This window comes from Zonotrichia leucophrys, chromosome 3 (genome assembly GCF_028769735.1).
Source record: "Zonotrichia leucophrys gambelii isolate GWCS_2022_RI chromosome 3, RI_Zleu_2.0, whole genome shotgun sequence".
NCBI classification, from domain to species: Eukaryota; Metazoa; Chordata; class Aves; order Passeriformes; family Passerellidae; genus Zonotrichia; species Zonotrichia leucophrys.
In genome coordinates, this window is record NC_088172.1 from 68,120,045 (window position 1) to 68,143,548 (window position 23,504).

Sequence of the window (23,504 nt, forward strand, 5' to 3'; positions counted from 1 at the left end):
GTTTCCCTCTGGCAAAGGAGATTTTGTTTGCAACAGGTGAGGTTGAGTTGGTGCAAACTGCAAGCTCTGTGTAGTAATAACTCCACCAACTTGGAGGGTCTTTATCAGAGAACATCACTCAGTGATTCATACAAAAGAGGACAAGAAGCTGATCTCTGGACAGGAAGCACAGAAAACTTCTGAGCTCGTGCCAGACCTCAGTGAAGTCTAAGGGAGGGCCCAAGAGTTCCATCATTGTTCCGTCATTGTCCTCTCCTGTTAGCACATGGAGCACAATCGGGCAGCAGTCCTACCAAGAGCCTCTAGGGGCTACTGCAGTTTAATAAATCACAATATATAAAATGCAAACCCAGTTTTTAGTCTGATATGGGCTGTGTTAATCTCTGGTGTGCTATCTTGGACTTCAGAAGAGTTACAAGCAATGGAATATTGCCCACTGAACCTTTGCTGACTGTTCTCACATTGCCACGAAGGATAAAGGATAAAGTGAGGAGAGAATATTCTCTTAGGACACATTGTTTTGTCTTGTTTTCCTGGGGGAGGAATTAGTCTTTCTGTTCTCTTTCTTTCTTTGTTCCCTGCTTTCTGATAATATTATAAAAGTAACATGTTTAGCTTATGATGGGTTCTGCAGAGAACACACCAACTTTGTGTACATCACAGATTTTTCACTCTTTGCTAGTGCTTTAATGATATTTGTTTTTATTTGAGTTAAAAAGAATCAATGTTTTACTAATTTTCTCTTTAAAGATACCCTGCACCCTTGATAATTCTCTCCCACCACATGGGGTTTAGTTTACTGTGAAATGTTTCATGCACCATACGAGGCATAGCAAGAAAATGTGCATGTGAGAGAAGGAGCAGTCTTCAGAGCAGCATATTTAAGAAACTCAGAATTTAGGAGGAAATCTCTACAGGATATCAAAGCAAATTTCACTCCAAGAAGGTTTCAGTTTGTCAATAGATGTAGCACAAAGGCTTCCTGTTGTTTCACAAACAATGAATCTTCTCCAGCCTATAAATAATGTAAAGGCAAGTCTCAAGATTTTTAAAAAATTCTGCTAGCTTGAGGCTACCTACCCAGCATGCCTCCTTGTTTACAACTTCCCACTACAAATGTATATTGTGTTTGTTTTTAGGCAAACATCAGCTTTCCCTAGTCCTGCAATTAACCTCCAGTACATATTAGCAGCAGCCTTTTAAGCAGTTTTTACACCTAGTGATACTGGGCAGCATTATCATGGAGTGGTTGGCTCTATACTATGGAGAAGTGATCTGTGTGGTAGGAAATGTGAGGTGCATCCCCTTCACCTACAGTGCTAATGAGTTACTGCCATCAGCTGCCAATCCTTGGGAAGCACCTGCTCTTCAGGTAAACTTCCTTGGAGCCATTTATAAAGGTAAAATGAAACAGTGCATTGAGTAAAGGTGCTGCTACACCTTACATAAGTCTCAGGGATATAAATGGGATCTGCACAAAGGAATGGATTTGTAAAGTTCAATTTTTTGTCCAAAGGTTTTCTTTTGTGTGAGAGGGCCTGAACTTCCAACATCTCCAAGAGTGCAGGTGAGTGCCCTTACTCCTTCTGATTTTGTTAGTCTCTCACTTTGCATTTTTCTGTGCAGGTACAGTAAGCCCAGGGGAAAGACCTTGTGCTTAGGTTAGATGTCCTGCCAAGGTTAGGGCCCCTTGCACAGCATGGAGGGATGTGCTTGGTCTCTGGCAGGATGCCGAGGGCACAGACCCCGTGCATGGCCCTTCCTAACCAGCAGTGTCTCGTAGGAAATACAGGTGCTTGTCTGGTTTGTTTGGTGTCTGATCCTGTCCCTGTGGGCGAGCTGTACTCTATAACAAGTGTTTGTTCACATGGTTTTCAGAATCTCATTAAATTGTAGATGCTCAGAAAGAGGTTTTGTGTGCAGTCAGGAATACTGGGCATGTGTAGAGCTTACGGAAAGGAAAACAAAAGTCATGACACTGATGGAAATGTGGGCAACCAAGGAGATTTGGATAGCAAGTCTGGAGTGAAGCAGTTAAAGTCCACTTTCTTTCAAATTCATCCACATTCACACTTTACTGGGATGATCCTGAAACACATTGTTCAAAAAATCAAATCTGGATCAAGGACAATTTAGTCCTTACCTCCACATTTTACATGAAAATTTTTGAGTGATGAAAGGCTTCTGTCTGGGATTGGAGTCTTGACTAACTCTAAGCATCCTCACAGTTTCCTCTCTGTTCTTATCCACTCTGTTTTCCCTGGAGACTTTTTACACTTGAAATGGAGTTTTTAAAAGTGAATGGAATTTATTTAAAAGCACACTTGAGGTTCAACAACAGAGACGTTCTAATTAATTACATTCTAATATAATGTTAGACCAACACTATAACAGAGTATGGCCCATAACAAAGATCTGGATTGATTGTTGGGATCAGTCAAGGGACAGCTGCAAGCCATACCCATCCTTCAGATTTCTGATGCTGTATAGGAAGGAGCATCCACCCAGATCTTTCCAGTTTTCTAAATCTTGGCTGACAGGTGTCTGTCCACACAATGACAGCAACACAATAAACTGCTCAGCTACATTCTGTGACTGGGCACAGAGGGGAATTCCCCTCTCCCCTGCTTCAGGCTGATTCACCCAGGATAAAAGGAAGCAGTTTCTTGGATGAACTATGACTGAACCATTGCATTAGTGACACCCTTTTAGGAGCTTTCAGCCTGGCAGTTGTATAATCATGAAGTGTACCTGCAAAATGTATAAGAAAGAAAAAGCCTTGAGTAGTGTGACTTTAAGAAAGCAGGAAAGGGTGGGGAGGAAGGTTCACAAAGTCAGATGCTGTTTCTGTCCATCCCCATGAAGGTGAACTGTTCTCAGGTTTTCATTAGCTCTTAAAATTCCAGCTGCATATCTAATTTCCAGTCCCTACATATCTAGCTGAGGTATTACTTCCTTACTGCCCAAGTCAGGTTTTGTGTTCTACAAATGCTCTACAGAAATATCATTATAAATCCATAGCTGAAAGGGCCTGTGCATCTTAAGTGCTCTATCGTTTTCTACCTCTGAATATTCTGCCAGCAGAGATTTAGAACATTGGCTCTGTAAATGCTTTCATGTCAAGACTAAAGGCAACACTTGTTTAATTCATTCTTTGACCCAACAACAGCTTTATCTTAGGTTATCACTTGTTAAGCTCTCTAGAATGTTTTAAACATGAAGGGGGCTGCTGTGTATATATACCCTGTCTATTGTGTTTTACTTGGAGAAATTTGACAGTAGTGATTCATAAACATCAAAATCATTTCCCCTCTGTGCTGTAAATTATGCTTTTCTTTAGCTCCATTCACAGGGTGTGTAACCCATTCCAGACAAAATAACAAAAAAAAAAAAAAAAAAAAAGAAAATTATATTTGTCCCTTACCAAATTTGTAGTTCTTTATTATAGATCACTAGAGGCCACAGATTTATACACATCTGCTTCTGTGTATATATTTTCATATATACTTTTGTGTATAAAGTTTGGTGTGCATATAAATATGCCTGTATGTACAGTTTGGGTATATGTGTGTTTATAAGTATAAATATGCACACACATGTGCACAATTTTATGTGCTGTGGTGTAAATGGAAGCCTGGAGTTATGCATCAAATGTACTGCAGCCTGATTAGAATAACAACTAAGGTTTGCTGTACATCAAAATAATTTACACTACTCTGTGTAAACCCATCATTTCTGTAAGCAGGGAATTTATCTCTAAGTTGTCAAAACACAACTATATTTAAAATCAGCATCTAAAAATGACCCCTCAGAAATTACATCAACAGAATCCCGTTTGGATTTGCATTACATAACACAAATCAGAAAATCAAAAATTTTATATTATTGAGTCACAAGACTCTTGATATCAGTCTGTAATTTTACTGTCAGCAATGGGACAGACAACTTTTCACCCGAATTCATTCTCAGGTTGAAGTCTGATTCCTCTCTGAACATCTTGAGGGTGATCTGAGTACTTGCCATCCTCTTATAGGCTCTTTAAAAAACCCAAAATAACCAGCCAAAGCTAAAGGAAAAAAAAAAAGGCAAAAACCTCTAATTGAGTGGGAACCTTGTAGGGAGATTTGCAAAGTTTTGCAATACATTCCGCAGTCCAGATAAGCAAGGACCAATGCAGACAGAGCAATTTGGCCCTGTGCAACCTCTGTAACTAAGCGCAAATCAGCTGGGACATAGGCACTGAGAGCAGGAGACATCTGCCAGGTGCCTTGGCCCTGAGTAATTACTCAACAAGATATGTTAACCGGAGTAATGTGAAAAAAACACCCTGAGTGGAAGAACAGGACAGCAAAAGTAACAGCTCCGTCAGGAAGGCAGTAGTTTAGAAATGTTGGAGATATCTAGACAAAGTTTAAATTGTCTGACTTGTAACTGGAAGTAATAGCTGCCAGCAGCAAGTGGGATACTTAGAAGAGAGATTTCTTTTTGACACCTGCTTGTTTTGAAGCACTTTATGGTTTTAATAGTTTTCAGGTGGTGCAGGAAGAAAAACCTATGAAAATATAATATGGAACTGCAGAAAGTAAGTCCCTCATACAGAATTAACTGGTTGTGGCAAGTGTACAGAACAGACAGGAGGTGAGCAAGAACAGTGTGCTAAAGTGAGTTGGACCCAGCCCTGACAAATAAAACCAGCAGAAGATGTTACCTACAGTGGGATTCAGCTCCACTAGTCACAGCTGTCAAAAAAGTTAAATGTCTAGTCAAATCTAATCCCTTATGCTCTAGAGGCTGGTGAGGCACAAGCACAAAAGATGGCTCCACAGGTTAATGAATCCCAACTATTTGGAAGACAGCTTAAACAGAAAGATCTGTCCTCTCAAAGAAGTAAAACCAAACACCAAGGATGAAGCTTCCTTATTTTTTCCACACCTGCAGTAAAATGAGGAGAACCCCATCTATGACCCGGGCTGAGGCTCATAAGGAAAGAGCAGTACCATAACATAATAGACATGCTGGAACAGCCAAAATCCTCAGTTTTTCATGTGTAATTGGGTAGGAGGGAAATAAATTTGTAAAATACTCCAACACCAGGTACTGTAAAAGATGTAGACAGACAGTGGTAGGCATTTCCCCTAAACTCTCATTCTATGCCATGAAAGTTAAAAGGATTTTAAACATACAATTATAACCAAAATATCAAGCCCCAGACAGGGTAGACTGAGGTCCTTGATGAATCAGACACTAGAAAAATTTTAAATTGCTGGAGTTTTAGCTCCCTTTTGAGTTCAGAATGGCATCTATTTCAGTTTGCTGTCATAACCTGTAACAAAGGAAAATCATAGCTCATACTTAACAACGAAACCATACCTCCATTTATTTTTTGAAAGAATATATGCATGTTTTTTAAGAATTATAAACAGTCAGCCCTGAGACCAGTTGATGCTAATGATTTTCTAATCAATGCATGGATTTTTCTTAAATAAATAGATAAATCATCTGTCAGTACTGTGCTTCTTCCGTTAATGTCATAGCCATGAAAAAGGTATGACAAAGGAATAATGTAATATGCTCTCCTGGCACTGAGTCAATGACATCTTTTTAGAATGTGAGTAGAAGAAATTATTTCAGACATATATTTTGAATATCTATTTGAAGCTATCATGTTGCAGTGAATAAAATGTGTTTATCCCTGCTTAGTCTGCAATCAAATGGCTTAGCAGGCTGATGTTCTCATAGCTTTAACTTTCTTGCTTGGCAGGGGATCAGCCTCTCTTTGCTGCTCACATTGAGCAAACTTGCAGATTTCAATCCTTCTGGAGTCCTTCTCTGAGATGATGAGCTAGAGTGTACCTTTTGGCCTGCAAAGAAATTGTGTGTCTGGGACCATTCCCCTCAGACAGTGCAGGACCTCAGAGAGGGGCTGTTGGTGAAGAAACTTAGCCATCAATGTCATTACAAACAATGTGGCTTCTTAGCAAAATGCTTGAAACACACGCAGAGAACTAAATTACCCGTGAACAACAACAAAACCCTGTCTATCACCGCTGTAGATAAAAATACTCATATGGAAGCTATGGGACTAAATAACCTGAACTTGAATGCAATTATCTGGGGCGTTTTGTTTCCTTGCAGGTCATATAGAAAGAAAAAACAGTGCTACACCTTTGATGTAGTTTTAATAAATATTCAAAGTCCCTTCAATTACTGCCTGAATAATTACTGTGGATGCAAATAAAATGGGGAAAACCAGAATGACTTTCTGGTCTTCCTCAGGGGAATGGACTTTGGAAGTAGCAGCACTGAATTGGATGTGAGGCAACTTCAAAAAAAGAGGAAAGGAGAAAGCTGAGAATAGTAGGTATTGTATGCCTCTCAAAGGCATTACATTGGTAGTTATGCATGTAAAAGAGTCTACATTAGCACTACAGCCTTCCACCACGGTGAGTGGCCAGCTACAGTTTTGGAAATACTTTCTTCTCTTTGTGACCTGAGGGAAGTCTCTGCATTCCCTTGCTGTCTGCTTCAGTGAATCCTTTACAGCAAAATAAACCTGGCCGTAAGAAACAGAAAATACTTGCAAGCCAGGGCACCCATGAAGACACTTCTCTTGGTAGTGAGAGTTTATTTCTAGGGATCATTTTGAGCACATCTTGAGCTTTGGTCCACTACTAGGGTTGTTGAGACCAGCCTTTTCCAGAAGCACACCATGATCCCTCTTGCGAATCTCCACAGAACTTCAGCAACACCACTTCTCTCATGAAAACATGCAGGACTTTGTGGTAGCTGTTTTTAAGCCATTAGAGTTGAGGAAAATATTTTTTACTGTGCTGGTCAAGAGCATTGGAAGGTTTACATAGTGTCTCTAATAAGGTTGAGATCATCTAGTAATATTTTTCTGTCATTCTAGAGGTCCAAGAAAGCCTTTAATTTATGTTGAGGAACAGGTATTTTGCTTTATTATTCCATCCCTCAGGCTACCAGCTGGACTACCTTTTAATCTCCACAATGACAGTGTAGTAGGCTCCTACTCTTGTTTTTTTTTCATTCATTAGCTCAATGTCTTAATTATTGTAATTACTTCACCTGATTCTATATTTGCAAGGGTGCATATGCCTCAGTGAACTCTATAGCCCGCCAATTTTTTAAGAATTCTGTCATCACACGCTTCGTGGACATGTCTTCTCAGTCTCAGAGAATCAAGCAGCAGTGACTCAACACCATGTGGATACACAGTCAGCTCCTGTGATGCTGCTGTCTCCCAGTGGATTGGAAATGTGCTGGTCTTAGCAATAGTAGAATTTTCCTAAAACTTAAAAATGCAGACAAGGGTTCAAATACTTCATGCCTTGGTCAACCCATTTGAAAGACTTAGGAATTATGAGGGTGAAGGATAAACACTCTGGAAATCAGAAGATGGATATGAAAGTTATCATTCTATGCTTCAGCTTCCTGGTTTGCATTTTATAATTTCTTCCAGCAGACAGCTGCATAAGGAGGCCTCTATGGAGAATGATGGGCTTCCTCTATTCCTGTTTCCATATAAAGGGCAGTATCTGCTACTGGCTCTTGATAGTCACATTTGTGTTTTGGGGATTGCAACTCACATCAGTCAAAGCATGTGAGTGACAGGGAATTCTGCACAGGAAACAGGGTCCTTCTGTTCTGCTATTGCTGGTTAAAAAAAAAAGACTCTCTTTCTGATTCCAGTGATCCACAACTTTCTGGTTTGATTAGGAGATGTATTTATTATGTCTTGCCTTCTTCTGTGACTCAGCAGCAAACAGGTTTCTATTCACAAACAAAAGTAAAATGACATCAGCAATTGTCAAATACAAAAAGACAAAACTGACAAAGACATTTTGCTTTAATACTTCTAAGCAGATGCTGCAAGTAACAGAATGCACACACACACACAGGGGAATATTCAACATGGAATTTGAAGCTGTTGCCAGCACTCTGTCTTGGAGAAAGAAATGTTGCTGCCTGTCTCAATAGCAATTGTCATTTTGTGGTCAGCTGCCCAAAGAGGAGCACAGCGGTGCCTGTGGGCAGCTGCAGCAGCTGAGCCAGTGAGCCCTGGCCCAGGGACAGAGCCAACAGGTGCCAGCCAGGCAGGCAGCACCCATGCACAGCAGCAGCCTCATCTAAAACCTCAGCAGGACGTGGAGATGGTGCATGCCCTCTCAGCTATGTTAAGCACTTCTCTGCTGTTACAGCTAGTTTCTGCATGGCCAGTACTGAGGGAAAAGGAATGGCTAAAGGCAGGGTAGTTGTGGATCTCTGACTGTGCTGCTCTGTGTATTGTCACTGAGCTCCTGTCAGTGACCATGTCATCCACGTTTTCTGCAGACAAACTTGCCCACTAAGCTAGGGAGAGACCGTATGCCAGACTTTTATGGAGCAGCCCTAGAAGCACTGCTGAACTTTGTGCCTTGAGAGTCACTTGGAGCAGTCAAAACAGTCCTGTATATTCCTTGTCAGCATCTAATAATTTTCTGTATCTTTTTCCATTTTTCTATGTGACTCAGAGAATCATGAAGCTAATTAATTCCATAGATGAGCTTTCTGTTATAATCAGGTATCCTGTTTGGCATTTCCTTATCTGATCAGATAACCAATTATTTTCCCTTGTACAGAAGGATGAGTACATAAGGACCACTCAGATGAGAATTGATCAGGACTTGTTCCTCAAACAGAGCCCAAATCAAACTCTTTCTGATGCTATCAGTGGAAGCCACCCAGGTTTCAAAGACAGGTGCTCATATATTTCTGACCTTTCCTTCCCACCACAGAGAAAAAGGTATTCTGACACACAGAGAGGAAGGTCTTTTGCTATGGGCTTATATTCTTTCACCCATGCTTCTCTTTCTGCCTCTCCTAGATTCCCTTGATCAAGAATCTCTTGATCTTTTGGTTCTGAAAGTCATCACACCAAGTTTCAAACATATCCAGTCATTCATAACTTCTCCCTCTGAGAAATATGTCAAACTCCTTTTGTATGTTTATCTCTGATCCTCTTTACAGATACATTTAAGAGCTCCCCTACATTAACATCCCCAGTCTTTGCCTTGCTTCAGATGATTCCTTTGTCTTTTCAAAACTAAATGCCATTTTTATTTTGATCTCAGGAATGAAACTGACTTCTTACCTCTGTTTTTTCAATAGCTGAGAGGAAGCCACTTTTGAAGCTTCCAGCTCATGGTTTTTTTATGCTTGAACAGAAGTTTAAGCATAACCAAAGGATGTATCTTTCACCTTAGATAATATGCCACTTCACTAAGGGCAAGAGGCTCAAATGGGCATGAATTTTACGGAAATCAGCTATCTAAGACCAGCTGCGATTCTGGTTGGAGAAATCAAAGGCAATTTGTTCTAGAAAGAATGTACAGTCCAGCAACTGATTTTAAGTTGCTTTTCTTGTCAATGCATACCATTGGCTTGAAGATGTCAAAAAGTTTTCTTCTGAATCTTTGTGCTTCTTTGTGATTCTATTTGGGTATAATTTCACCTTCACACTACATATTCACTTTCACTTGCATCTTGCTTTTAGACTGGGTGCTGAGCTGACATGTCTATGAGAGTTGTCTGACACATCCTATGGCTGTCACCGAGCAAGACTGAGTGGTCTCTTTTTCTGCTCATTGGTTTCTCATACTTCAGTGACTCTTCTGTTCATTTTTGGAGGGCCTTGTAGCTCCGCTCCACTTCCTACACAAACTAGCTGCTGCAGTTGAAAGGTTTCATGCCCATTTTTCTTCCACATATCCCTCTTTTCATGCATTTTTGCTCCCTATCCAGTGGAAACAATGACAGAGTTAGGTGGTAGAAGTTTTCAAGTCCCAACAAATAAACACACAGTTATAACTCCTTGACTTCTTTTCATCTTTCATAATTAACAGTATTCCTTTCTCACATAGCTGGGGACATATGCATCAGCACTGCTGCCTGGCCAGTGTATTTGGGAAATGGAATTTGGGGGAGAGGCAAAGTACCCAACAAAGAAACAGACTGGCATCTCTGGAGTGCTGTGATGGCTCTTCAGAATTGAAGTATTTCAAGCAGTTTCTTGGTTTGCCTGCTCAGGTTTTCAATGAAAAATTGAAATGTTCTCTGGGAACCAGAATCATTTCATGAATAATTCACTGCAACTGAAAGCTTGCCTCTCTGTTGCAAAACAGTTTGATGTAAAACTTTTCAGTTTCTTCCAATTAGGACAAATGTAGAACTCTCCCTGTGCTGTCCTGGGGCTCAAAAGGCAACACAGCTGTTGTCCTGTATCTTCAGTAGCAATAAACGTTTGATCAGCTTGTGTGCTTAAGATACAGGCATGAGAGGAAGGAAACAAGGCCAAATTTACTGGAAGTCCCCTTGAATTCTCCTCAGAAATTATACGAATTGGCATTCTTTAGGCCAGGAATAAGGCTTAGCTTTTTCTTGCTTGTTTCTGTTGTATGTTTGCATTGCTCAAGGGCCTATATTTTTTCTACACATTTGTTTGAAAAATTCCAGCCTCATTTCCTATTCTGCCATTGCACTAGCTTTGTCTCCTGTTTGCTGTAAATTATATTTTTCACTGAGGTGGATTAAACTATTCAAATACCTTTATGCTGATGTGTTTCTAAACTGCATTCTGTAATAATTACCAAAGATATATACTGGAAAAAATAATTATTCCAGTTTTGGTGTAAGAGAGAAAACTGAGACTGCCAGTTGCTGCATGGACAGCCTCAGCTGAAAGATCAACAAAGGCCACCATAGTTGGTTTGGGAAGTTTTGTCTTTATGTACATTAGTGTCTCTTCCAGCAGGATATAAACTTTTAATGCTCAGGACTTACAGAGTCAGTGGGCACCCTTTCCCTTATCATCTCCCCATTTTCTACCTGACTACTGGAATATGGGTAACATTTGGTAGAGGTGGTACATAAACCCTCTAGCTGCTTTCATCATTCTGTCAAAGGGAGGAAAACAATCAAAGTGCTGCAGCAAGAAAACAAATGGCCAAGTAGCTGTTGAAGCAGGAGGTTCCAACTCACTGGAGCTCAGCTTATTACAGGCCATATGCCTGAGTGGCTCCTCTCACTGAGTGCTGCACCCAGATATGGAAACAAGTTTGAAAGTGCCTGTGGTTCATCAGGCCTGGTTTGCTATAACCATATGCAACTCCTGAGAGCACAGAAAATAAGAACCGGAAGAGGCTGTGGTGCTAACAGGAGAGAGAATTCTTGACAAAATATAGTATTAATATATAAATTTCCCAAATATTTATGTAAAGATCATAACAGGCAATAATAATTTGGTATCTCAAGCTCACAGCAGATGATCTTGTTTTAGTCCGCAAGCTATATTAATAAATGATGCAGCTTAACATAGGTAGGGAAATAAATTGAAATGCTCTTCTACTTTTGAATATCTAGATATTTTTAAATATCATGGGGTTGAATTAATAGTTTCTCTTTACAGATACCATTAGCTCACACCCTTTCAGCTATGCTCAGTGTTTGGAGGGCTTGATGTGTAAATGAGGGACTAAGCACATGACTCAGGTCCTGAATGATGGATGACAGAATGATGGAGACTGAATGACAGCACTGCCAGAATAAGGAGAACAGAAAGGATGGAAGAAGTCAGGTTTTTTCCTGGCATTTCAGTTATGTTTATTTGGCAGAACTCTTTCCAAGAGCACTGAAGTGTCAGGCCCCCAGCCAACCATTTCTATTTGGTGTTACAAAATCTTAATTACCTAGAAAAGGGAAGCAGACACCAGCAACTAAGCACTTGTTCTAGAGCTGCTATATTTCCCATCCTCTCTGTAGAGCACTTATTTCCTTAGTTGCTTAAGGATTTATTCTAGAAGACATGTTACTGTGAAAATGGCATTGCTAATTTGGGGAGAAAGTATTCTTAGTCAGAATAATAAGATGTGCTCTTTTAATTATTCTGGAGGAGGTGCTGCACTCTAAGTTCATACCGTGTCCAATTTAAAAGGGTTTCCCCAAAGAAGATAGTGCTTTATCTTTCATTATACCTTCCATATTTCTGTGGCCAGTTGTACAGCTCTGTGGCCTTTTAATCCTCTAGACTGGTGTTATGTCATCTGTCTAGTAGCTCTTTGCACACATAATTCACAGCACTGCCATAATTCACTATAGCTACTACAGTCCACCCACATTTTGTAAAAAGGATGATGACAAGCTTTATTTCATTTCATTTAATTTCATTTATACTCACCCTGTATGTGAAAGACTCCTGTCCAACCTTTGAAACTTTTCCCCTTTATTTTCCACTTGGTGGCTTGTGCCTCCCCTTTTATATTGCCCAATTGAAAGCTTTTTTTATGGCTCGAGTGCCTCGCTTAACTTTCCCAGCAGCACATCAAGTAAGCATGCCCTTTATAACTAAAATGAGCTGTACTGACAGCGCTGGTCTGCCTCTGGTTTGGTTTGAAACACTGTTACATGAAATGCTAGGAAGGTGTCTAGACACAGTGCGGAGCAGGCACCACACACACACGGTTAGAAGACATTAGTAATCCCTCAGTGTCAGCTGCTGTCCTCACCCGTGTTAGTTCAAAGGGGGAAAAAAATTGTGTGACAGTGTTTTCACCTGCACAGGGTGGTTTAAACAGACTTTCTTTTCATGTAGCAATAAGCAAAACTAGATATGGAAAGTTGGTTTCTTAGAAATTAAAAATATCATCTTACCGGTGTTAATAAATTTGCCATTCTTTGCTTCTGTGTTGAATAAAGGTCCATTAATTATGCTGCTGTCTCTGAACATGGCTCCAAAGAACAGGGTGACCACCTTTTTCAATAAAATTGCAGATTTACAATTTTCCAGCTCAGTGAATTGCTGGTATTTAAATATATTGAAAGGCCAATGCCAGACTGTTCTGCCTCCCTGTACTGTATTTTACCAGGAAGGAGGTGCTGGAAGGGTGCATGAAGAGAGAAAGAAAAGGAGCAGAGAAGACAAAACAGGGCAGGGAGACAGGCAGATATGATGACAGGAAAAGCCTTCAAATCAGAAGGAACTAGAGTGCCTGGAAGGACCTAGGGCTCAGAAGTGGTTGGACCTTGGTGTCTCCTCAACCCTTGTCTTGCTCCCAAATGAGAGCAATGAACATTACTGGGACCCCAGAGAGGGCGAGGCTGCTATCTCTCAGGAGTTATGGTCCATCACCCTGGCTGTGAGATGAGGACCAAGCTGGTCTAACTGCCTTTAGCCTCTTTGCCCAGGGAATATCAGAACAAAGCACAAACTCTGTGCTGTGTCTCAAATCCAGGTACATGGCCACACAAACATGTGGGATGATTCATACTTTCTGTCAGCTCTTCTTGGCTGGGAAGGGGAAAGATGAGTCCATGCAGGTCTTCCCTGTAGTTGTCTGCAACTGAAAATTGGTTTTAACCATCTGCAAAGCTGTACATTCTTTTGGCAACAAAGAAGGTAGGAAGAAAAAAATAGGAAACAAGGGTAAAGTGACTGAAAAAAAATATTAATGTTCCTCTACATAGAAATCATCAGCAGGTAAAGGGATGGGAGGGTAGCAACTAAGGCAAAGCTGGGTCTTATATTTTTGTGCCTCTGGTTTGTGTTTGTATTTTGTGCCATATAGCTAAGGAACATCTTGTGTTTGCCTTACCTGAGTATGGCAAACAGCCTTTCTTACAGACACAAAATAATAAAATATCCAGCTCATAAAGCTCACCCTCTCCTCTCATCGCTTATGGACACAGTAATACACCTGAGGGCATTTGAGTACTGCTGGCATTGGACACCACTGGTGGAGGAAGCAGAATGTAATCTTCTGCTAACAGCTCAACTGAATCCCAGGAAACTGATTAAGAGGTGAGAAATTACTTTGGGTATGTGAATCATCCTCTGAAAACAGTGCCAGCTTGTGCCTGGTTTTAATCATGGATGGACCAGCCCAGGACCATCCCTATTGCCTGGTTGTGCTGAGAGGAGTGACAAGGCTGTGCCTAGCACAAACTCCCTGACACAAAGTCTCTCCAACCATTTTGTTTTGAGGGCTGCAGGGACAGAAGACAGTCTCAAGGACCGTTAAATATTGGTTCCCTGCTTTTTCTTCCACTGTCTGTTTTTGAAACTCAGCTGCTGTGATAACAGCCCGGAGGGTTTTAAGTCCCTCCTCCTTTGTAGGAAGTTATAGTGTAAATTCACCCTGGCTTCCAGATTGCACACATAGGATTCTGCTGTGTGTGAGGCTGAAATAGGAGACTCAATTTCTCTGTTGTAAAGGCTTCCAAGAGCTTCTGAGGGAAGTCCTATTGCTAAAATAGCATCCTTCTCTTTCCCCTCTTCCCATCATCCTTCTTTTTCCTAATATGCCACACTGCACATACTCTGTTCACACCTGTGCCCTGTATTTCTGGACAAAGATTCATTTTTGGTTAGCTTGTGTCTGGCACTTGGATGACCTTGGAGTGCAAGTTTTCTATGAGTTTGGCATGTAGGGTGGAAATTACGTGAGGATCACCTCTCTACAGATGATTCTACTCTATATCTGACACCGCAATGTCTGTCTCCCTCCAGAAGCCAGAAATTAAGATAAGGAAATATGTCTAAAGCACAGTGCATCAGACTTACTTCATTCCTGTTTTAGGATGAGATAAATATCTTTCAGAGGGAACTGTTTCTTTCTGGCCACCTCAGGGAGGCCATGTTTGTAGGAGGCATCTCCATTATGGATAGCTCCTTTTAGCCAAATAAAGTGTAATGTAGCCACTCCTGTCTTAAAGTTTACCCTTTGTAATCAAATGTGGCATAGACATTTTCCTTTTGCACAGACGTTGTGAAACTTAAATGCATTAATGTTTGCATGTCATCTGCGTGGGGAGGTGAGAGCAGTAAGCTAATGCTTATTAAACCATGAGCATGATGAGCTGCCCTCCAAAGGCTGTGAGAGAGGAGTTCCTCTGGCACTGGCACCTCTGTCCATGAGGAGCACAGGGAGCCACCTCCATTGCCTCATTTTTATCATGAATTGTTAGTAACATGGGCAGCTCATGAATAGATGGTTTGTTGCAGGGAAGGCAACACTGCAACCTCAGCCTGTATTTCAGATGCTCCTCAAGAGAAGTCACAGCCTTACATTAGCAGAAAGTAAGGGTACTGTGAAATTATTGTCAAGGGAGACAATGGAAAGAGAGCTTGATGTAAAATGTCTTTTTAATTCCTTTATATTGAAATTCCTTTACTTTGTTTACTTTTCTCTCTATCACACACACCCCCAAAAAAATCTCGGATTCCAGAAAAACCGTAGTTATTTTCAGTTTGTGTTGTAAGAGAGAGGTTTTAATTTTGCCAAAAAGCAATGGGTTTCCTGAAACCCTTTAAAAAAAAAGAAAAAAACACATATCTTGTCCAAATACAAGGAAGCTGCACTGAAATATATATTTTTTCACGTCACTTTAGGAAATTAATTTTACTACTTGGTTTAGCAAGATCAGGAGTTCATCCAAATTACTGAGCATGGGTCTGTTTAAATATCATATTTTTCTCCAGAACCTTGTTCATGAAAGTCATTCTCTTTGACCATATTCTTTGTTATTAAGATCCTAGTCTTACTTTTTCCTAATTTTTGAAATTTTTAATCAGTCACATATCTGTGTTACCACTTTCTTGATCCAAAGATGGCAATAAATAATTGTTTACAAGGCACAAAAATGTATCACAATAATTAAGGCAAGGCTGGGGCTCTGCTGGTGTTTGCTTACATTGCTGCAGAAGAATATGCATACCTACCATGAAAACTCACCTTCAGAAAAAGATAATTGCTTTCAGATACAAATCAAATTTGTTTCTTCAATATATTTTGGTACATGTGCTCAAATCTCTAACAGTATGCTCTCTTCTATTGCCCAGGTGGATGTGACAGAGTGCTTTCCCTCTCTTGGCCTCTCACAGGCACACACACCCACACACACACACACACGTGTGCACACATGCAGAAACACACACCAGGGCAAGTGCACAGAAAGTTCATCAGGCATTTCAGCATGTGATAGGCCCCACAATTCAAAGCTGGTTTTTGTGCAAGAGGATTAGGACTTTGACTATCTTTCTGTGGCATATGGAGAATGAAAAGTACAATAAAGCATGCTAAAGACTGGAGACCAGATAACAGCACATCAGCAGCTAATTGCTATGTACTCTGTACAGCTGCAAATGAAACACAGCAAGAGACTTGAACAGATTATATAATAAAGGATTATAGTAACGGTCTGAGAACAAAGCTAGAAATTCAAAGAAAAACAACTCAGAAATTCCAAAATAACAAAACAAACAGTTGGAAGCCCTATGGGATTTTTAACCATTTTGTTGTTGGAAGGGTCTTTCTACAATTATTTTCCATGACAGTTGTATCTCCCTCAGGTTGGAAAGAACAACTCCTGGCTGCTTTCATAACCCAGACTAGCAGCAGTGTTGTTTATGCCCTGCAGGATCTTACACTTTTTCTCGTAGCTACTCTGCACTGCAAGAGTGAGAGCTGAAAGGGAGCTGAATCTGGGCACTGGTGTAGAGCAGAGTATGGGGTATGAAGAGGCTGTTCAAGCTTTGTCTGTGCTCACAGCATTAAAACATCACCTCTATCATGTTCTGCTTTACCTATGGGATGTTCTTGTTCCCTCCTCACCAGGCAGCAGGGGAAGCAATGGAGCTGGTGCCTTCTGGGCTGCACACAACCCAGTGCTCCAGGGCTGTTCCACCATCCTTTTAGAAAGTCTGCCCTAAAACACTCTTTCAAGCTTCACACAATCTGCAGGATCCACTCCCCAAACCTTTGGACATTTGAGTGTCTTTCACATGTCCAAATGTGGCTTCATCCTGCTCAGTTAAAGAGGATACATTGTTTTATTTAAATTATGTGCAAGGTCCTGTTGTAATATGATTTTTTTTTTTTGTGGAGGTGAGATGTATATGCCCTTGAGTAAACGGAAGAATGTCCCTAGGCAACAGTGTCAGCACACACAGAAATTAAAGCACTACCAATTTCCCCTATGCTTGCACAGCAGAGTGGGCCAAGTCTTCTTATGTGGGAAGACAGTAGAGAAGCTGTTCAAAGGAATTTCAGATAAACCACTCCTGCATGACTTTTTGAGAATCATTAATATTGGAGATGGATGGTTGTCAAAGACAGACACAATTACTTTCCATTTTGTTAAATGTACAATTTAGAATAGTGCTAGCCTTTAAGATGCTGTATAGTTTGGGGTTTTTTTCTTGTTGTTGATAAAGGCTATTTGTCAAAAATGTGGCTATTAAGCCATTTTCAGTCCCTCATCTACCTTGCACATATGGCAAAACATAATGAGTTTTCAAACTGGAAAAATATTTAGCATCCTGAAAATGATCTCTAGGTTAATTTGAAGAATTCATCCACCTGTTGTTCTGAAGCTTTTCTGAGATATGTCTACTGCTTCTGACGTGTTGTATATTATAGTGCCTTATTCAGAAATACAAACACCTTATAGATAAATAATGGCCAGGGTGTAAATAACATTTCTGTTTGGAAGATAACTTTTCTATTGAAAATATTTTTACCCCACTAAAAATAGAAAATAGACTAATTGAATGAAACGGCTTTTAAAGCAAACTCAAAAGTTTACAGCATAAAGTATATTTGTTTCATATATTTTAGATATGATTTTTGTTTAATCTTCTAAGCTGTTGGCACTGCACAGTCTTTTTTCACAATGTGGCCTTATGCAGCCTCAGCCTACAGCCCTTCCTGGTTCAGACTCTGCAGCCAGGCTTAGAAAAAAAGTATATTCCTCTAAGTGTGCTGGTGAGCACCCATGGTGGCTGAGTGCTCAGGTTCCCCACCAGGGAGAACTCATGCTGGCTCTCTGCAAACATGCTGCAGAGCTTACAGGTGGTCACTTTCCCTGCAGGGAGAATATTCATACAGTGAGATGCCATTCAAGGTCACTATGGATGGCAGAAGTACCAGTCAGTGAGCCACAACAGCCCACAAGCTTATATGTCATTGTATACAGCCTAGGGGAGCAACACATGCTATGAATTCCCCAAAAGTCTTTGGAGTAGTTGATGCTACTTCAGAAATATGTTTAGGGCAACCAAGATTTGAATCTGCCTCCAATTTGGTGAGAAAGCAGCAGCTGGTTTCAGACTCAGTGGATGGCAATGGAAGGGTTCCTCCAGGAAATTTATCTAATTTATCCCTTATTTATATTTATATAATAGCTACAATTATATATCTTTACAATTATATATCTTTTTAATACATATATTAATATATATATATAGTAACGTGAAGTAGTAAATTACATTTCCAAGCTCCTCCGGTGGGTATAATTTTACAAGAATTGAAATTATGTGAACAAAAAATGTGAGCTTGGTTTGGTTCTTTTGTTTTCTCCCCAGTACAAATGTGGCACTGTGCAAGCAGCTCTCAGATGCCTACAAGTTAAATTTTCTGTCTCTCTGGAGTAAGAAGGCAATTTCATTGCAGCTGAGTGTTGTGCAGACAGGGTGGCTGTAAAAATATTCAGTCATTTGTGTTAGTCACAGAAGTAATAACTTTATTACTGGAACAAAGGCAGATTGCTGATATTTTAGGGTAATGTTTTTCCTCTTCATATTTATTGTAGTATCAGACAAGGTTTTACTGGTGTCACACAGACATTTGCTATCATCATGCAAAAAGGTTTGGTCTTCTTGAGAGATTCTGAGTTAGATAATTTGAACATCTATTTTTTATTTTATTTCTGTGTATCTTATAAAATATTTCCTTATAATTGTTAACACATTTTAGTATGTTGATTATTATATCTTCTCCTTTTTACCACACTGAACTTTTTTTTTTTTTGTATACTCTTTGGTAGAGCTTTATATTTCTCCTCTTTCAGGTAGGTTATAGCTATGCTTGTATTTTTTCTTTCTAATTTTGTTTTCATGCTGCTAAGCAGAGCTGGTAATTTAGATGAATTCTTACTGCATTTTCAGGAAGAAGAACTGACTGATCCCAGCACAAGTGGTCTGTAAAGCTGGAAGGGGTCTTTTCCACATGTTTGTGTACTCCCACACTCATAAAATGGAAAATTGGTGAAAATGGAGAAGAGGATCATGATAATCTGTGTAGAGAATTCAGATGTTTCATACCAGTCCCCTGTACAAAGGCAGTAAGGTGGAGCCATGCCAAGTCAAGAGACCTAAAGTTTTGTTACAAGAACTCTTACCTTAACATACCAGCACTCGTGTCCTTCAGTTTTAACCTGCTGGAGTTATGCATAATTGATGCAGGGGTTAAGAAAGTCGTCTGACATCAGCATAAGGAAAATGTTAAGCTTTCTCAGTTTCTAGCACATGATTTTTAAGACATTTTAATCCCCTCCCTTTCAAGTGTGGATTTACTGTGGAGGTCAAGGGGTCATTAACACTTCCCCTGTTCCTCCACCATTAACAGGCAAATTCATCAAGGACTGGTGTTGGATAGTGTTATTTCATTAATGCACATACATGCATTTGGGTTTTTTTCTAAGCCAAAAGAAGAAATTTTCCTCATCATCCTATTTCTTCAACATTATTTGAAGTTCAGAAATTGTCTTTCATTTAAATATCAGTAGCTCAAGGCTCCAGTAAGAGACATTACTGTTTTTAGATGCTGCAGATGTTTTAGGAGGAAGAAAGGAGGCTTGCCCAAAATTGTTTTGCTTGCTATTGCAAGGACCAGAGCCACAACGGAGAAGATTTTTCATCCTGTTGCGCTGTACATCCCTCTGTGGGCAGTAGAGAGGGGCAAGTTCATAACTAGGCAGCCTCTTGTAGCAGACTGACAAAACAGATGAGACTACAATGGGATAACTGGCACCGAATAAAATGTGATAAAGCAAGGATAGTTCCTCTGCCTGCTGTAGAAGCAGTCTGATGCCTGCCTACATATGTCTTTTTGAAAGTCACTCAAGGATGCACAGTTTTATACAGCCAAATACCCCTCAGTATGTAAATTTATTTAGTCGGTGTCATTTTGAGGTTATGTACACAAAGGCAGAAGAATATGACATCACCAAGTGCACCCCACCAGGTGGGGTGGTATGGTTGACACACCTGAAGGAAAGGATGCCATCCAGAGGGACCTGGACAAGCTCAAAAAGTGGTTATATAGGAATCTCATGAGATTTAAGAAGACCAAGTGCAAGGTCCCGCACCTGGATCAGGGGAACCCCTATGAATATAGACTGGGGATGAGCAGATCAAAAGCCTGCCAAGGGGAGCTTGGGAGTGCTGGTGGATGAGAGGCTGGACATGGCGTGGCAGTGTGCACTTGCCCAGAAAATCAGTCTTACCCTGGGCTTAATGAAAAGCAGGGAGAGGATTTTGCCTGTCTGCTCTGCTCTCTTGAGACCCCAGCTGCAGTTCTGCACCCAGCTTTGGGGCCCTTAGCACAGGCAGACAGCAACTTGTTAGAGTGAGTCCAGAAGAGGGCTGCTAAGAAGATAAGAGGAAAAGGGCACCTCTCCTGTGAGGAAAGGGGAAAATAATGTGGACTGTTCAGCCTGGAGAAGAGAAGACTGCAGGATGACCTATCCGTGGCCTTCCAGACCACAAGACTGGTGGAGTGAAATTGTTTACAAGACCATGACAGGACAAGGGAGAATGGCTTCAAACTGACAGAGAGAAGGTTTAGATTAAATAAAGTTCTGTAACAGTGGTGAGGCACTGAATGGGTGTTTTAGGTTGGAAATGCAAGATGTGGCTAGAGATGTGTGTTCTATTGCCATCTGTTAGAGGTGGGGCAGTTATCTTCTTCTAACTGGGCCACCTGTTAAAAGCGGGTAGGACAGTTTTCTTTATCTCTTTCACAACCAATCCTCCCTCCAGGAAATATCTTCTGTTAACGGACCACTGAGTCTCACTGATAAAATTACATCATCCCATTGTGAGCTGCTCCGCCCCAGGGGAGGAGCCAGGAATTCCTATCTGGATATGATCTGAGAGTTGGAACACCACAGTCAGCCTTTTCCCACTGGGCTCTCAGAGGAGTAGCTTTTCCCCACTAGATTCCCAGAAGAAGACCAGGCCCATCTATACCACCACTGGACCTTCAGAAAAAAAGATACCTTTCTACAAGATCATTGTTTCAACAGAACCACATCTGTCACTCCAGGAGGACTTCAGCCACCATTTAATCAGACTGCTACCAACACCCTGACCCACAGGGTGTCAGGTCATATTCTGACTCTATCAGTGTTGTTTTGTATTACTGCATTTTTATTTTTACTTTTATTTTTCCAAATAAAGAACTGCTGTTCCTACTCCCATATCTTTGCCTGAGAGCCCCTTAACTTCAAAATTAAAATAATTCAAAGGGAGGGGGTTTACATTTTCCATTTTAAGAGAAGCTCCTGCCTTCCTTAGCATACACCTATATTTTCAAATCAAGACAACAGGTTTCCCAGAGAAGATGTTAATGTCCCAGGAAGTGTTCAAGGCCAGGTTGGATGGGGCGCTGAGCAATCTGGTCTAGTGAAAGTTGTCCCTGCCCTTGACAGGAGGGTTGGAGCGGGATGATTGTTAAGATCTCTTCCAACCCAAACCACTCTGTGATTCTACGATACTATGACATGGGGCCTGTTAAGCCAGTAAAGGGTTTTCTGTGTGTCTGTTCTTTACTGTTTTCTTAAGGGTAAGCTTGTTTGTCTTCTAGATGGAAGAAATGTGTTTCAGAGTGTTTGGGTATTTTGGATCACTTGCTCTCTGGAAATACTAAAATAATACCCACAACACAACCCACGTGCACTAAATATATGAAGTCAGAAAGGAACTGACTTCTGTTAAGTACTTTAATGTAATAGAAACTAAAATGATGGCCATATGATTTGTAGTGAATGCAAGTTATATGGAAGAAAATGGCACATCACCTCAACATTAATTACTTAATGACACAAAACTGATGATATAAAAACTGCTGTAGGTGGTCAAAGTTGAGTATAGTCAGGCTAGTGTAACACTCTGAATTCCAAATATCTATTTGACATTCTGCCTACGGTTATATTCTTCTTTTTTTTTCCTCCCTTCTTGAGATGACTTCTTTTTCATTCTTGTTTTTGCATCCTTCAGAGTGTCTTAGTTTTCTTCAGCCTAACCCTCCTGGGAGAGACAAAGATAGAAAACCTTCAGTTTGCTGCTATTTCACTCTGCTTTACTTACTGCTTTAGAGACAGTCACTTTCTGGTATGTGAGGACAAGATGTCATGAGGCACATAGTACAATAGTAAACCCAGGCTTTGATCTATTGCTAGAAGTGGATGTGGGAAGAGAGAAAAAGGTTGAGCTTTTCTAAAAGATAGATTTAAAAGATAGATTTATAAACATATATATATATATATATATATATATACACACCTAATATAGAGATATACATATATATATATATATAAACCTAATATATATATTTATATATATATATATAGACATACTAGAGTCTTCCTTGGACATAAGCAAACTAGCTACCAGCCCTGTTTAGTATTATACATAGGTTAAAGCTTACTGTGTGATTGTTATTTTCATCCAAAACCAGGGTTACTAGAACTTCCATGTCACATGATGTCACATGATCTCAGCTTCATGGCTTTCTCAGTGAGGGCTTGGCTGTTCTTATCCCCAACTGCCCCATTTAGAGAAAAGCTGAGCAGATCCCTGGCAATTTGCTGAGCTGTGCTGGCCATGGTTTGCAGAGAGTCCATCACCTGCTGACATATTCCTGCCATTCATCTCCCATTGAAATCCTTCACTCAGGTCTCTTATTCACAAAAAGGGGGTTGGAGGCAAAAAGGAACACATTATTTTTCCCTTCTAGATATATTGTAAAAGTGACCTTGTCTCCTGCTCAGGTTTGTTTATATATATTGGCACATCAGAAAAATGACTGGCAATGTTAAATACTGTGATTTGAATTAGTGGTTTGTGAAGCATCCAAATAATCTGAATAAAGTACATTACAAAAATGCTGGAAATTGACATTACATCTATGTTGATGCACATTTCAGTTGCCAAGAAAAGAGCAGTTTGGCTGGAGGATCCAACAAAATCTGCTTAGTGGGTCTTCCTTGGCGAGAGCCCACAAAGCAGATTGCTTTCATACAGTACTCCCTTAATCACTGTAAAGAGGTTTCAGAGAGATTAATAATAACTAGTGCAGTTGTTACACCCACACACAGTGACTCAGACGCACGGCCCAGGGAGAGTCTTTACCTGTGTGGGCCACACAGACACATGCCAATATTTAGTCCAATAAAGATGTCTTTCCAGCAGCATGAATGATAATCTTGGAGGTAGTTGATGACAGGGCCTGTCAAACAAGCCCCTATACTGAGACACAGCCCAATATATAACAGTGTCTCACTAGAGCCACATTAAAGACTGCAGTGAAATCCTCTCACTCTCCCTCCCTTTTCTCTCTCAGATATCAGCAGCACTGATTAAAACAAAATAATACCTAGTCCCAGCATCA

At 40.4% G+C, this 23,504-nt stretch overlaps 1 long non-coding RNA gene across 1 annotated transcript; it reads left to right on the top strand.

Annotated features, from left to right (window-relative positions):
• Window positions 1-383: 383 nt before the first annotated feature.
• On the top strand, window positions 384-21,311 carry LOC135444945 (uncharacterized). The gene is made up of 3 exons (XR_010439370.1): window positions 384-486; window positions 1,517-1,567; window positions 18,998-21,311. It is a non-coding gene; the product is annotated as an uncharacterized LOC135444945 (long non-coding RNA).
• Window positions 21,312-23,504: the final 2,193 nt, after the last annotated feature.